The sequence below is a fragment of the Homalodisca vitripennis genome, chromosome 4, assembly GCF_021130785.1.
Source record: "Homalodisca vitripennis isolate AUS2020 chromosome 4, UT_GWSS_2.1, whole genome shotgun sequence".
In the NCBI taxonomy this organism is placed as follows: Eukaryota; Metazoa; Arthropoda; class Insecta; order Hemiptera; family Cicadellidae; genus Homalodisca; species Homalodisca vitripennis.
The window spans coordinates 35,245,001-35,257,481 of NC_060210.1; the positions used below are offsets into that span (position 1 = coordinate 35,245,001).

The 12,481-nt window shown below is 33.3% G+C and overlaps 1 protein-coding gene across 6 annotated transcripts in view; it reads right to left on the minus strand.

Moving 5' to 3' along the window:
- The window catches only part of LOC124359155 (ras-GEF domain-containing family member 1B-like), a 657,259-nt gene that overhangs the window by 248,672 nt on the left and 396,106 nt on the right, over positions 1-12,481 (minus strand). The gene's annotated exons all lie outside the window — the stretch shown is intronic.

Consider the following 12,481-nt stretch of genomic DNA (forward strand, 5'->3'; position numbering starts at 1 on the left):
TTCATGGATATAATAAAAATCTAAAGTTACGTTTCTAGATGTAAATGTTTTTATTGACTCCAGAATTTTCCAAACTAAATTACATATAAAAGAGACTATCACTAACTATGGATTACCTAGAATTCTCTAGCTGCCAACCAATGCATATAAAAAAAATCTATCCTTAAAAATTTTGTCAGTAAGAGCAACTATGCAGCAGCCAAGCTGATTTCTTAAACTACATTTAAAATTGGGTAAAATATTTGGATTATCCAAAAAACATTGTCAAAAATCAAATTAACAAACCAAAATATCCAATGATTATTCTAATGAACCTAAATTTATAACTCAATTCTTCCCTGGTTAATACAAAGTTAATTCTATTATAAAAATTGATTGAATTTTATCCAAAGTTCCCCTGGCACTTCAAATTTTAGTTCAAAAGCACCAAGAGTAATGTTTTCAAGACCTCCAAATTTGAAAAATGAGCTGATCAACACACTAGTTCCAAAATCTATCAACTATACGAAGAAATGGATGTGATTCTTGTAAAAAACCAAAATGTGGAACATGTAAAATTATGAATTCTTCGAGAGAACTCTATAGCAGTGATACTGGAATGACTTGTAATTCTAAAAATCTAACATTCCAAATTAATTGCAAGTTTTGTTCAAAACCATATATTGAATAAACATCTAACCATTTAAGAATTCGTATGACATGGCATAGGTTTGATATTTCCCATCAAGATGAAGAAAACCCATTGGCAAGACATTGTCTAGAACTAAACAAGACAAAATTGAAGAGTTTCACATTAAAAGGAATGCACCAAATACCACCACGCCCTGATGAACATTACAACAGATTAAAATTAAAGCACATGGAGCAAGGTCATCATATCATAATTGTCTAAATTTAAGATAACTCTTTAAATAAATGTGATTGATTCCCAATTTGTAAAAAATTAAAAGTTTTATTCCATCCTTTATAAAATTCAACTGTTCCACGAAGATTAAATTTGAAAAATTTCACGTCCGTTACGCACTTTGTTAACATTTATGGTTTCTTGATTCTTGTTTACGTTTTATAGTTTTGTTGTTAGAAATTAATTTATATTTTAAACTTACTGAAGACGGGGGTTTAGAAATATAGAAGTAAAATATAAGTATATAGACTATATATATATATATATATATATATATATATATATATATATAATTTATTTCAATAAACATTGAATCGCAAAAAGTACTTGCTCCGCCGGGACTCGAACCCGGATCTCTCACTTGCCGGGTGAATGTGCTACCATTACACCACAGAGCCCTCACTTTTTACGATTCAATTATTTTGTATTTGGCCGTTTCTTTCACATATGTGTTTAAATAACCAAACTAACATATGATCGGAAGACCAAATACCTGTCAAATGACTTCTATTTACATTCATTAAATTTGTATAAATGGCAATAGCCGAATTTAATTTATTTCTATATATATATATATAATAAATATATATATATATATAGTCTACATTAGTCCATTTTTAATCAAAGCAATTACTGCATCGCCAAGAGAGGGATTTTAGGTTGAGATTAGTATCTAAACTGACCAGTACAAACATTATAGTTAGACAAAAAGTATGCAACAGCCTGGAAAAGAGGTCAAGCGTTTCTTGAGTAAGGCATGAAGACATGTATGGCAACTTTGTTATCTGTCTACTGATAATAAGCTATATCAGATAATACAATAGTCCGATTCAACTCAAATAACATATAGCTTGGTTATTAATACCCCTAATAAATTTTATTAATACGTTAAGAAAAGACAAACAGATTTTTCTTCTATATTATTTAATTTATTTGTATCTCATAACATATCTAGTCACAATGTAGCCAAAAATATCACTAAAATGTTGTATGTTGTATGTTGTAAGAACAATCTAAGATTGTCTAGTAAATCTTACCACGTTTGCATACTGTAACAGTACTTATTGTTGGTGTAAGTACGTAAGCTGGCGAAGTAAAGCACCAGTAGATACACTTTGGTACGAAAATATTCTAAATATTAGTGTATTATAACTCACGAAAAATTGTTTTTCGTTAACTGTTACGCTGTTAAATGTGAACGTATCTATTCCATTCCGACCAAGCCGACACTTTTAAGCTAATAACACATTTAAAAAAAACTATAATGTCATCCAAACGAAATGTTATACATACTACCTTTCAATTCTATGGCATGCCATCCGGTGCTAAATAAATTTTGTTACCTCTCTGAAATTTTCTAGCAGCTGCTGCTATCTAGTGACAAACAACAGAAACAGAAGACTACTCATAAATATATTAAACGATAGTATTAACCATTTATAATTGAGTAAATACTGACAAGTAAGATGAACACTTGCAACTATCTAAATGAGGACATACACTTTAAAATAGCACAAAACTGGCTATTAGCGCACAGTTTCAGCCACGATATCCAAGTGTTACCACAGGCAGTACGAATATTACGACCCTACCAATAGTCTATTATCAATTTAATTCGTTTTCAAAATTAACACAAAGAGAAGAATGTTACTTTGCGCCAGTTATTGTGTGGTTACTAAGTGGGAATTGCATTAACCATAAATCCCAATGTTTTCTAAGGAGAATTTGGAGATTAAGTCCCGTAATTTTTAAAAGCGGAATCCGGAATTGGTTTAAACTTTTACTAGGCACCTTAACAGTAAACATAATTGCTTAGAGCAAGTAAGTACCTTATAATAAAGTAGATCAAGAGAATAAAGCAGGTCGGAGAGTTGTTAATAAAAATGAAATAATAAAATAATACACGGTATCAGATTACTTCACAAAATCAATTTATATTATCTTTTTTGTACTAGAATCCATTAAAAATCCTAATTGATAATATATCAAGTTAACAATATGTGTGAAGGTGTGTTGGCTGGAGGGTTTATTGGACATTTTGAAGCTTCCCGGATCTTATTCAGAAAACAGGCCACTTTAATTTAACAGCCAAAACGAATAGTCAATAACAAGAATCCATTGAAACCTAGTTCGACTGAATGGGCGATGCTGTGACACTATATAAAAGTAGCGTAATTTGATTGGACAGTATACTTGTAACAATGAGTGGCCTTGGCTTTTGTGTTTGGGTGGCGTGGAACTGTAGTTCCTGTGGCTCCCGTCAGAGCGCTGTCTGTAGTGAAGGTTGTTCACTGATTGAATGTCATTCGAGTTAATTACACACTGACCTATAAATATACCAGGTTGAGTCATCTCAGAGAGGCTTGCATAACTCCTTAATAGCGTTTCTGAATACATAAATACATAACGTTTATATGTTATTAACTCCACTTATAGGGTTATCTATATATATATATATATATATATATATATATATATATATATATATATATATATATATATATATATATATATATATAAATGTAATGAAAAGTAACTAAAAGGGGTTTTAGTTACTTTTCATTACATTAATATAACGTTTATAATAATTTAAAAGAATTGTATAAATTCCTTTTATTATACGATATTTGTAATACTTAGCCGGTGTCCGTTGAGAACAAATAAACGGCCAAGAATATTTCAATTTTGTGGTATTATTAGTGTTTCCCTTCATCGGATATAAAGATGGGAAAATGAAACTTTTAATTTTAACCGTAAGATATACTAATAAATACATCTAGTTGAAATAACATAAGACGCATAATGTACAAACATGAAGTTTGTCATTTATGATCAAAGCATGTTGCGCGTATTTTTTATAACGCACTAGTTGGAATAAATAAAATCTGGTGAAATAAGTTTTGAAATATGTGTTGTACAAAGTTTGATCTATAAAGTATTGGAGAAGTATTTGGAGAAATTTTTAGCCAGGAAAACCGTAATTACAAACTAAGGAAAGCATATTTATCTTCGATCTCAGAACACAGAACCAATAGTTTTAAAGTTTAAATGGTGGCAATAAAAAAGATGAGTTACTTTTTAATAAACATTTTACGTATTTATTATTTATCCCATTTCAAAGAATACACTATTGAACACTTCACTGAAACTAAAATCGATTTAGAGAAACTATAATATTTGAAACAACATTAAGTTACGGTATTTTAATATCTATTGTTATAAGATAGTCGTTCATAAACACAGATTTAAATACTACTTCTTTCGGAACATTAAATTTCAAAAGCCAGAAATATGATTTACCCTAAATGTTACGCTGGACTTTAACCTGTACTCTATGAATACTGTTATTGGCTGAGCGTCAGAGAATCTGTCTATCCGTCTATATAAATGGCTTTAGGAGCGATTATTCGATAATGAACTTATAGACTTGAAATTTGTCATGAACCTTCATTTTTATATAGGCAACATTGAGGTCAATGATGGTGGATGTCACTCCATGGGATTTAGGTGACCGTCACCGAATACATTTACAACGGTCTTATGAGTTCGCAACGAGAAAATAGCATAGTAAATAAACTTTAAACAAACTGATTGCAATAATGTGTTATCCTAATATGTGTATTTAATTCAAAGAGTAACAAAATTATAAAGTGGAAAATAGATATGAAAGTTAGGTAACAAGTTACAATATCAACGGACTCGTGTGTTGTAGTACCCCCCCATAGTTCATAGAAAGTGCTGAACGTTAAGTTTTTCTACGACTCGTAGTGTGCGTACTCCTAACTTGAGAATTGTACAATGTCCACATTGTGCTCATAGGGAAATAATAAAATATATAAAGATTGTGTAAAGAGTATTAGTATAACATTCACCACGTGATGAGTGTTTTGGAGTTCGTGAAGTTTAATCTACGAAGCCGATTCCCTAGCAACGTAAATGGTTTAGGCATTAGAAAAGGATACGACAAAATATTTTATTAAGAAGACTGATGAAAATAAATTACCAGTAGTAGACGCCAAATACGTAGCAACGTATAGATAGGTCCGAAAAACGAATGGGTATGACGAGGAAATGTATATCACCGTCATATTGGTGAGGTGCACGCACTCCTGAAAAATTCAAAATAGTAAATTTAAAGGAAACCTTATTTTACCAGGCGAAGTTACGACTCAAAAGCCCTCTGTAACACGTAACCTGGGGACAAACGGCATAAAGGTGACTTCAGAACCACCAACAATGAGCCCATTCCTGTAACGTTGATTTTAATACCGAACTTTGTAACTAGTAATTTTAAATAGTATGAATAGCAAAAAATGTGTTCGACCGTGGACAAAATTATGGATAAGGGGTAGATGCCTGATTTGGTCCGGCCGGAAGAGGATTAAAAAAGCCTTACTTGCACTCCCAGAATCGGCATACACGATTCGGTCGTAGGGGTCGGATGATAGAGGTGAGTTTACACATTTGTTAAATCCACCTAAATACAGGCTGATAATCCTGGACCTTTTCTACATGGGAACATGGAATATGTGCTAAACATGCTCGAAGGTTCCCTGATCGGGGGAAAAATGTCAACAAATGATCATTAATTTACAGCCATTTTCCATACCCCATGGAGTGCAAGTAAGGTTTTTTCATCTCCTTCCGGCTGGACCAAACCAGGCATCCACCACTTATCCATAATTTGGACTAAGCTCGAACACATGTTTTGTTATTCATACTATTTAATTTTACCAGATAAATTATAACTTCCCAAGCATATAGCACGTCCTCTTGACACTTGCGTATAGTATAGAAATGTATACTTCTTGATATTTACATATACACTATAAAAAAACTTTCATCACCAAAAAAAGAAACTGCTATTGCAAGTTAAATGGATGAACGTAGGCAAAACGATTGTGGAACACAAATGGATTATGCCACTGATGGATTCCACAATTTGCTGTCAGTCCACGTCTGGCACCACGATGTGTGGCAGTGTGTGCGGTAATAGACCCAAGTGAATATTCCCGAGCCAACACAGACGACGCGAAACCATTGCCAACGTCAACATGCAGTTTGCATAGTTTACAGCAGTGGAGTTGGCGTTCTCTCAATACTGTTGTCAATTACATTATGGAAAACTACTGTCTCCATTCCAGACTTTGGTTTTGTGCACAAGGTACGCTTACATGAGTTTTTATTATGGGCTTTAACAGTTAGCTTTTAAAACAATGTTTTACTTTTGATAAAACTTTGAGCTAAAACATCGATACGGATTATTAATGGATTCCATGAACAGTTTAATGATCTAAGATTTTTTTTTATTGCGCAGCAAATTAGCCCAGTTTACCAACGTGCCACCTAGTTTAACGTGTCTACCGCAAGCGAAGAATACTTATTGCTAAGTATTACTTGTTTACTACTCGGAAGATGGTGGAGATGGAATATTGGGCGAAAATAGACCAGCTGCAGCAAAGAATGGAGCATTAGGATTGCCGCAAACAGTTGTCTCGACAAAATTTGCAATCAGTAAATTATATGTCTTGTGTTTTAACAGCTTTCAATTACTGTTTCGATAAAGTTTGATTAATAGTTAAAACGCTTTATTGCACGCATCTCATCTTTCCATAAAATATTTACTATCAAACATTTTCTATGGAATATGTTCATAATCATAATAAATATGAAATAATATGTAACTTCCCTTTAGACTAAATCGTAATCCAAATTCGTTCCATGCTTGTTTCCTTCATAACGGACTGGCTTACCTACTTATCGGCGCGAATCGCACACGGCTATGATCTGTTAGGAATTCGTTTGCTTGAGGGTGTATAGAGGTGTGATCTGGATACTACTATTGTACCACGTCAGTTTCAAACACGTCACCCTCTATAGACTCTTATTTGTGGGACTCGCATTCCCCATCCCATATTCCATTCGATTCACTACCGGTACATAATGGAACAAAGTGCAAACCAGGAAGACATGTATTTGCGTTAAGTGTGGTTATTGTAGCAATCTACAGATTGACCAGGAACTTCGCAAAACAGTCCACGGAAGGGCATTTGCCATTCCAATCCTACCCAGACAGACTATTATTATACTGACTTTTCCTATCACTTTCCTTTCCTCTTATTGTTTAGTTTTAAACTGTCCCTATTTGTCTACCTCATTCTGTCCCCCTCCTATTAATTAGATTACGTTGTTTTTTTTATTTATTGTTGGCTAATCTCGTAATTTTCCCTTTGTTCTGTTTTAAATGTCCCTTTTTTATTATATCACTAATTTGTAAATTTTCTGTCTCTTTTAGTTCCCTCGTAAAATTCCTTTAAAACAGCTGACTAATTGTTATTGTTTCTAAACTACCACAATCGAAAGAAACTGTTAGGTTATTTCATAAAAAAAATAATTATGTTATCTATTTTCTTATTATAACAACTGTTTGCACATCATGTTTTATTATTGTCTGTAGGACTATTTGGTGGATTGAGTTTATTTTGTTTCTTAGGATTTAAAAAATCAATCTCTTAATCCTCCTGCAGATTGGGTCCCTTCCTGCCCCTAGCTCTATCGTCCTCCAAGTGCCCAATACACAGGTGATTATGATGTATGGTTACATCCTTAAATTCCCGCCGATTTAAATTTCTTTTACTTCTATAAATTACTGATAATTTTGATTTTTTCATTGTAGAAACAATTATGTTTTTTCTTCAAAACTAATTAATCACAAAATATGTTATAACGTCAGAAAATATCACTTTACCAGCCGGGACTATACTAAATAGTCAGCCATAAGACAACGATTCAATGCAAATGTAAAAGGCTTATTATGTTCACCAAATTTTAATGAAAATAGTTAAAACATTATGTACTGTTTAACTGCTTACATTAAACTGAATTCGATTTCAAATTTAGATATCTGTACATCACAATAAGTGTTGTTGGATCTGTTACGGAGTTTGAAGCAACAACGATGGAACTGCTTATCTTCACAAATTATATTAAAAGTAACTTTCAGACTTGAAGAAACTAACCCCAAGATAAGTTATTCCATTGTTATCGCTCAGGTTCAGCACTCCTGCTGCAACAAAGGAGCGTCATGCACGCATTAGAGAAGTCGCATTGCGTTGAATAATTCATAAAAAATAGAATATGTTAGTATAAAACATAACTTGTTTTATATAAATTGCCCAATCTTTAAAATTAGAAGTAGGGTAGTTTTAAAATTATATTTCAAACATTAGAAAGATGCTAAATATGAATAACCAAAGGGACTATAATTTTTCCTTCAATGAAAACCATGTTGAAATTCCCATAAAAACTAAAATACATAAAAAGACTTAAAATATAAAAAAATCATCAACATTTTTGTTAGTATATGTTTAAATCCAAAAATGCCCTTATTTTTTATGGTAGGGGGTGGAGAAGTAAGACGATTGGTATTTAGTATTGCAGATGTTCCACTCTGATTTATCACTTCTAGCCAGTCTGAACAGAAATAAAAGCAGAAAGAACCGTTACAGTATTAATCCATGTTTTATTTAATCGCTAATGTAGCCTACAGAATACGGCAATGTATATAACCTCCGATAATGTAGCCTAAGGAACACTTCAATGCATGTAACATCCGCTAATGTAACCCTAGAGTACTCGGCAATGTAAGTAACATCCGCTAATGTAGCCTAGAGTACACGGCAATGTAAGTAACATCCGCTAATGTAGCCTAGAGTACACGGCAATGTAAGTAACATCCGCTAATGTAGCCTAGAGTACACGGCAATGTTAGTAACTTCCGCTAATGTACCCCACAGAACACTGCGATGTATATAACTTCCACTTATGTAGCCTAAGGAATATAATGTATAAAACACCCACTAGTGTAGCCTAAAGAACACGATAATGTATGTAACATCCGCTAATGTAGCCTAGAGAACACGGCAATGTTTGCTACATCCGTTAATGTAGCCTAGAGAACACGGCAATGTAAGTAACTTCCGCTAATATAGCCTACAGAAAACTGCGATGTATATAACTTCCACTAATGTAGCCTAAGGAACACGAAAATGTATATAACATCCATTAATGTAGTCTAAGGAACACTGCAATATGTGTGAATCAGTTTAATAACTTGTCATTTATAAACCGACAGATCGATCGCTTACTAAGAGTGAGCCAGCCCATATGTACCAGCCGACCAGTTGGCAAAGTTGCATATCGTGTTACCGGCTACCGTACTGCAGTAGCGGGAGACTACAGTACCTACGACGGTGTTGCCGGAAAGAGAGCACCGAACTGTGACGCTGTGAAGCCAAGCGGAACCAACATACGGACAGATATATGCAAACTCCCAGCTGCGCAATGCAACGGGCTTTGAAACGTAAATTATACTGTACGAGGAAGTCGAAGAAAGGAATAAATGTTTAAATACGCTTTCTGAACCAGAAAACATATATGGTATTACAAATGCTACGGTATGCTTGTAAAGGGGAATGTTATCAAAGGTTTAGTAAGTCTTTACTTCAGTAACTTCCCATCATTTCTTGTTTTTTCTTCAGTTGGAAAACGCGTAGAAATTCTACAGAAAAACTGGAAACTATTAAATTACGGGAAGCCCTAAAATTAGAAATCACCTCGAAACAGGGACTAGTAACTGAATAGACTCATAACATACCATACCAACTGAATAAGCCTCCGTCCATCAACGGGGGCAGTAGCAAAGGGCGAAACATATCGCTCGGGAAAGGAAACTAATCATTATAAAAATTCTAGAGGGTCTGATCTCGAATGCTTGGGGGAGCTAAGAAAGTGAAATTTCACCTATTTATTATAACTATATGTCGTAGATATGAACTAAATAGGAATACTCCATAAAATATCTTATAACTTTTTGTACAATATTCTATCCTATTATTATTCTATCTTTACTAACTTAATAATTAATAAACTCGTTTAAATAAGAGTAAAAATACAATAAGAAATTGTAAAAAATGTAGTTTTATATCGTTTCAAGTAACTTTAGTAACATTTCCACAAATTTATTTTAGAATGATTTTTTTTTGTTACAATAACTTTGGAGAGCCAATTAGCACCATTGCTGTGAGTGTTAACCACCTTACATAGTCCTAACCCGACATGAATACGGAATGTTAGAGAAATACGTTGTCCTTCACTTAAAATTATGAAGTCGGAGTCTCTAACTAAAATTTTAATAAAGTATAATTCACGTAACGTTTCAAAGTTTATATCACCTAAATAAATTCATGAAAAAAATGTTACCTGTGAATATGTAATGTTCTTTTAACAATATCTACACCCGATTTCCATAAATATAAACCAAAAACGTTCAAAGAATCCGACAGAACATGACGAATTAGTTATCTCACAGATGGACGGACTGCCCTTTTACCTTCTGACTCCAAAACCAAAAGGTATGCTCTATGGACCAAGAGGAACTTATGTTCCAAGTTCAAGTCTCTAGGTCCTTTGTATCAAGAGTTATCGCAAAGAAAGACGGCCAACATAAGAAGGCTATATCGGGTTTTTAATAATAGCACTAACAAAGCCCACTTCAAAGTGATAAGGCTTAAGATGTTCAGTTTGAGTAGTGCACAAAGCTATTTCTGTAGGAATCAATTTCTACTTACTAATAAACTATATCATTGAACAAACTAGGCAAGTGTCGAATATTGTGGAAACGGAGATACGAATTTTTTACTTGCGCTGATAGAATTCTACGTATCCTAAAGTCTCTTCAACTTTTGCAATTGATTATTACTTGGGTTTTTGTACGCTCTAAGAATAAGCGAGGTCGCAAGCGAGTTACTGCTGGCATAGGTCGAGCGCCTGAGCGCCTCATATAAAGGAGCAGTGGTCAGACGACAGACAGACCATCTAGGGCAGCCTTGCCACATACGGCAGAAACCGCATTGAAATGCGACACTACGATACTGCGCTCAATTGTTCGAGGAACGCTATTTATAACTTCTATACTATGAAAGTGGTCTAGAAAGCGAAACGGCCACCGGGGGCGTGCGCGAAGCGACGACACGACCCATGAAATACAGTACATAACTACTACTAAAGAGAGTTTACTTCTGTACATCAATGATAAAAGCAGAGTAGTTGAGTTGAGGAAGACAAATAATGCACTTCTAGCTGATCATTTGTTGACTTGCGTTCCTTGGGAAGAATAAGAGAAATGTTACTCAAGTAAACATTTGTGTTGTGTTAGTCCTTCAGGCACAGCCACAATAAAATATATTTCATATACTCGCATCCATAAAATCTTTGCTTGTCTGGGTTTTCTCGTTTCGGAATAGTGAGGTGTTTTTTGGTATACTGCATGATAAACGGCCGCGTACTTTTTATCAATATTAAGAAAGTTTATTCCTTGTCTTCACGCATCGATATCATCAACCGATATTGATCAATTAATGTGAAAATTTAATTAATCATATGTAACTTTTATTATAAACAGTATATGACAAGATAACGCATACAATGCTAACAAATGTTGCATTTTCAAACGTTGTGGTTTCAAGCTGCGTAGCGGGAAATAAAATAAACAGCTTACTAATTCAAATTTCCCAATATTTCAAACTTAATTAATAGAATAGAGATAGTCACTATAAGATTCAATTGATTACAACTAGATAATAAACACAACATTATTATCTTAGAACTATCAAAGCTTTAAGGAACAGAATCATATTAAGCGAACAACATTTTTGCCACATAATCTCCATATGGATCCAAGGTCTAATCCCTGGATATTCAAATCCGTACCGAGTATAAACACAGTTTCAAATTTTAAACATATTATTGTCTAATTTAAAAGTGACCAGATTTAATTAAGAAAGTATTGAACTGTAGAAACCCAAACGATATAGCTTATAAAGATAATTTGGCGTTTTTCCTGGCTTCAAAATATTTCTTTTTTGTTAAATTTGTTTGTGTCATGACTGTTTCATGGTTATGCCCTTTTATTATTTACGGAATTGTCTCATTTTAAGTATTATATTAGTTGAATGAAGAATCTTAGAGCACTGGAAAAAGTTTAAATAAATTTCTGCTAAATTAATACAAATTTTCCAATATTACTTTTATTATTTCTGTAAATTAAAATTAATTTAGGAAAATTTTTATTCATTTACCAATTAAATTAGTTCTATTTAGTTATTTCAATTAGGTCATTTCAAAAATAAGCCTTATTTCATATTTTGGATATGTTAAATTCCATTAATGGTAATGTTATTTGATATAAGAAGTATCGATTATTATGCTACGTGATATAAAAACCAAATCGGCATATCGTACTCCGATTTTTTGTTGGACAATATGAACATGTTTATGGAGGAGAGATGATGGGATTAGGATTAATTGTGCATTTTGAATACACTCAAACACGGTTTACTCTGATTCAAAAACAAATCCCTGTTATGTGTTAATTTTTTCAAATATTTAACACAAATGTTTGTGAGGGTATAACCTCGCTGTGACCGAATATACCATCAGCTATGTCAGTAACTGTGGTCTTTTCCTCTAGCATCTGCGGCCATGGGAGTACCCACAAATTAATTTCAGGGAATTATT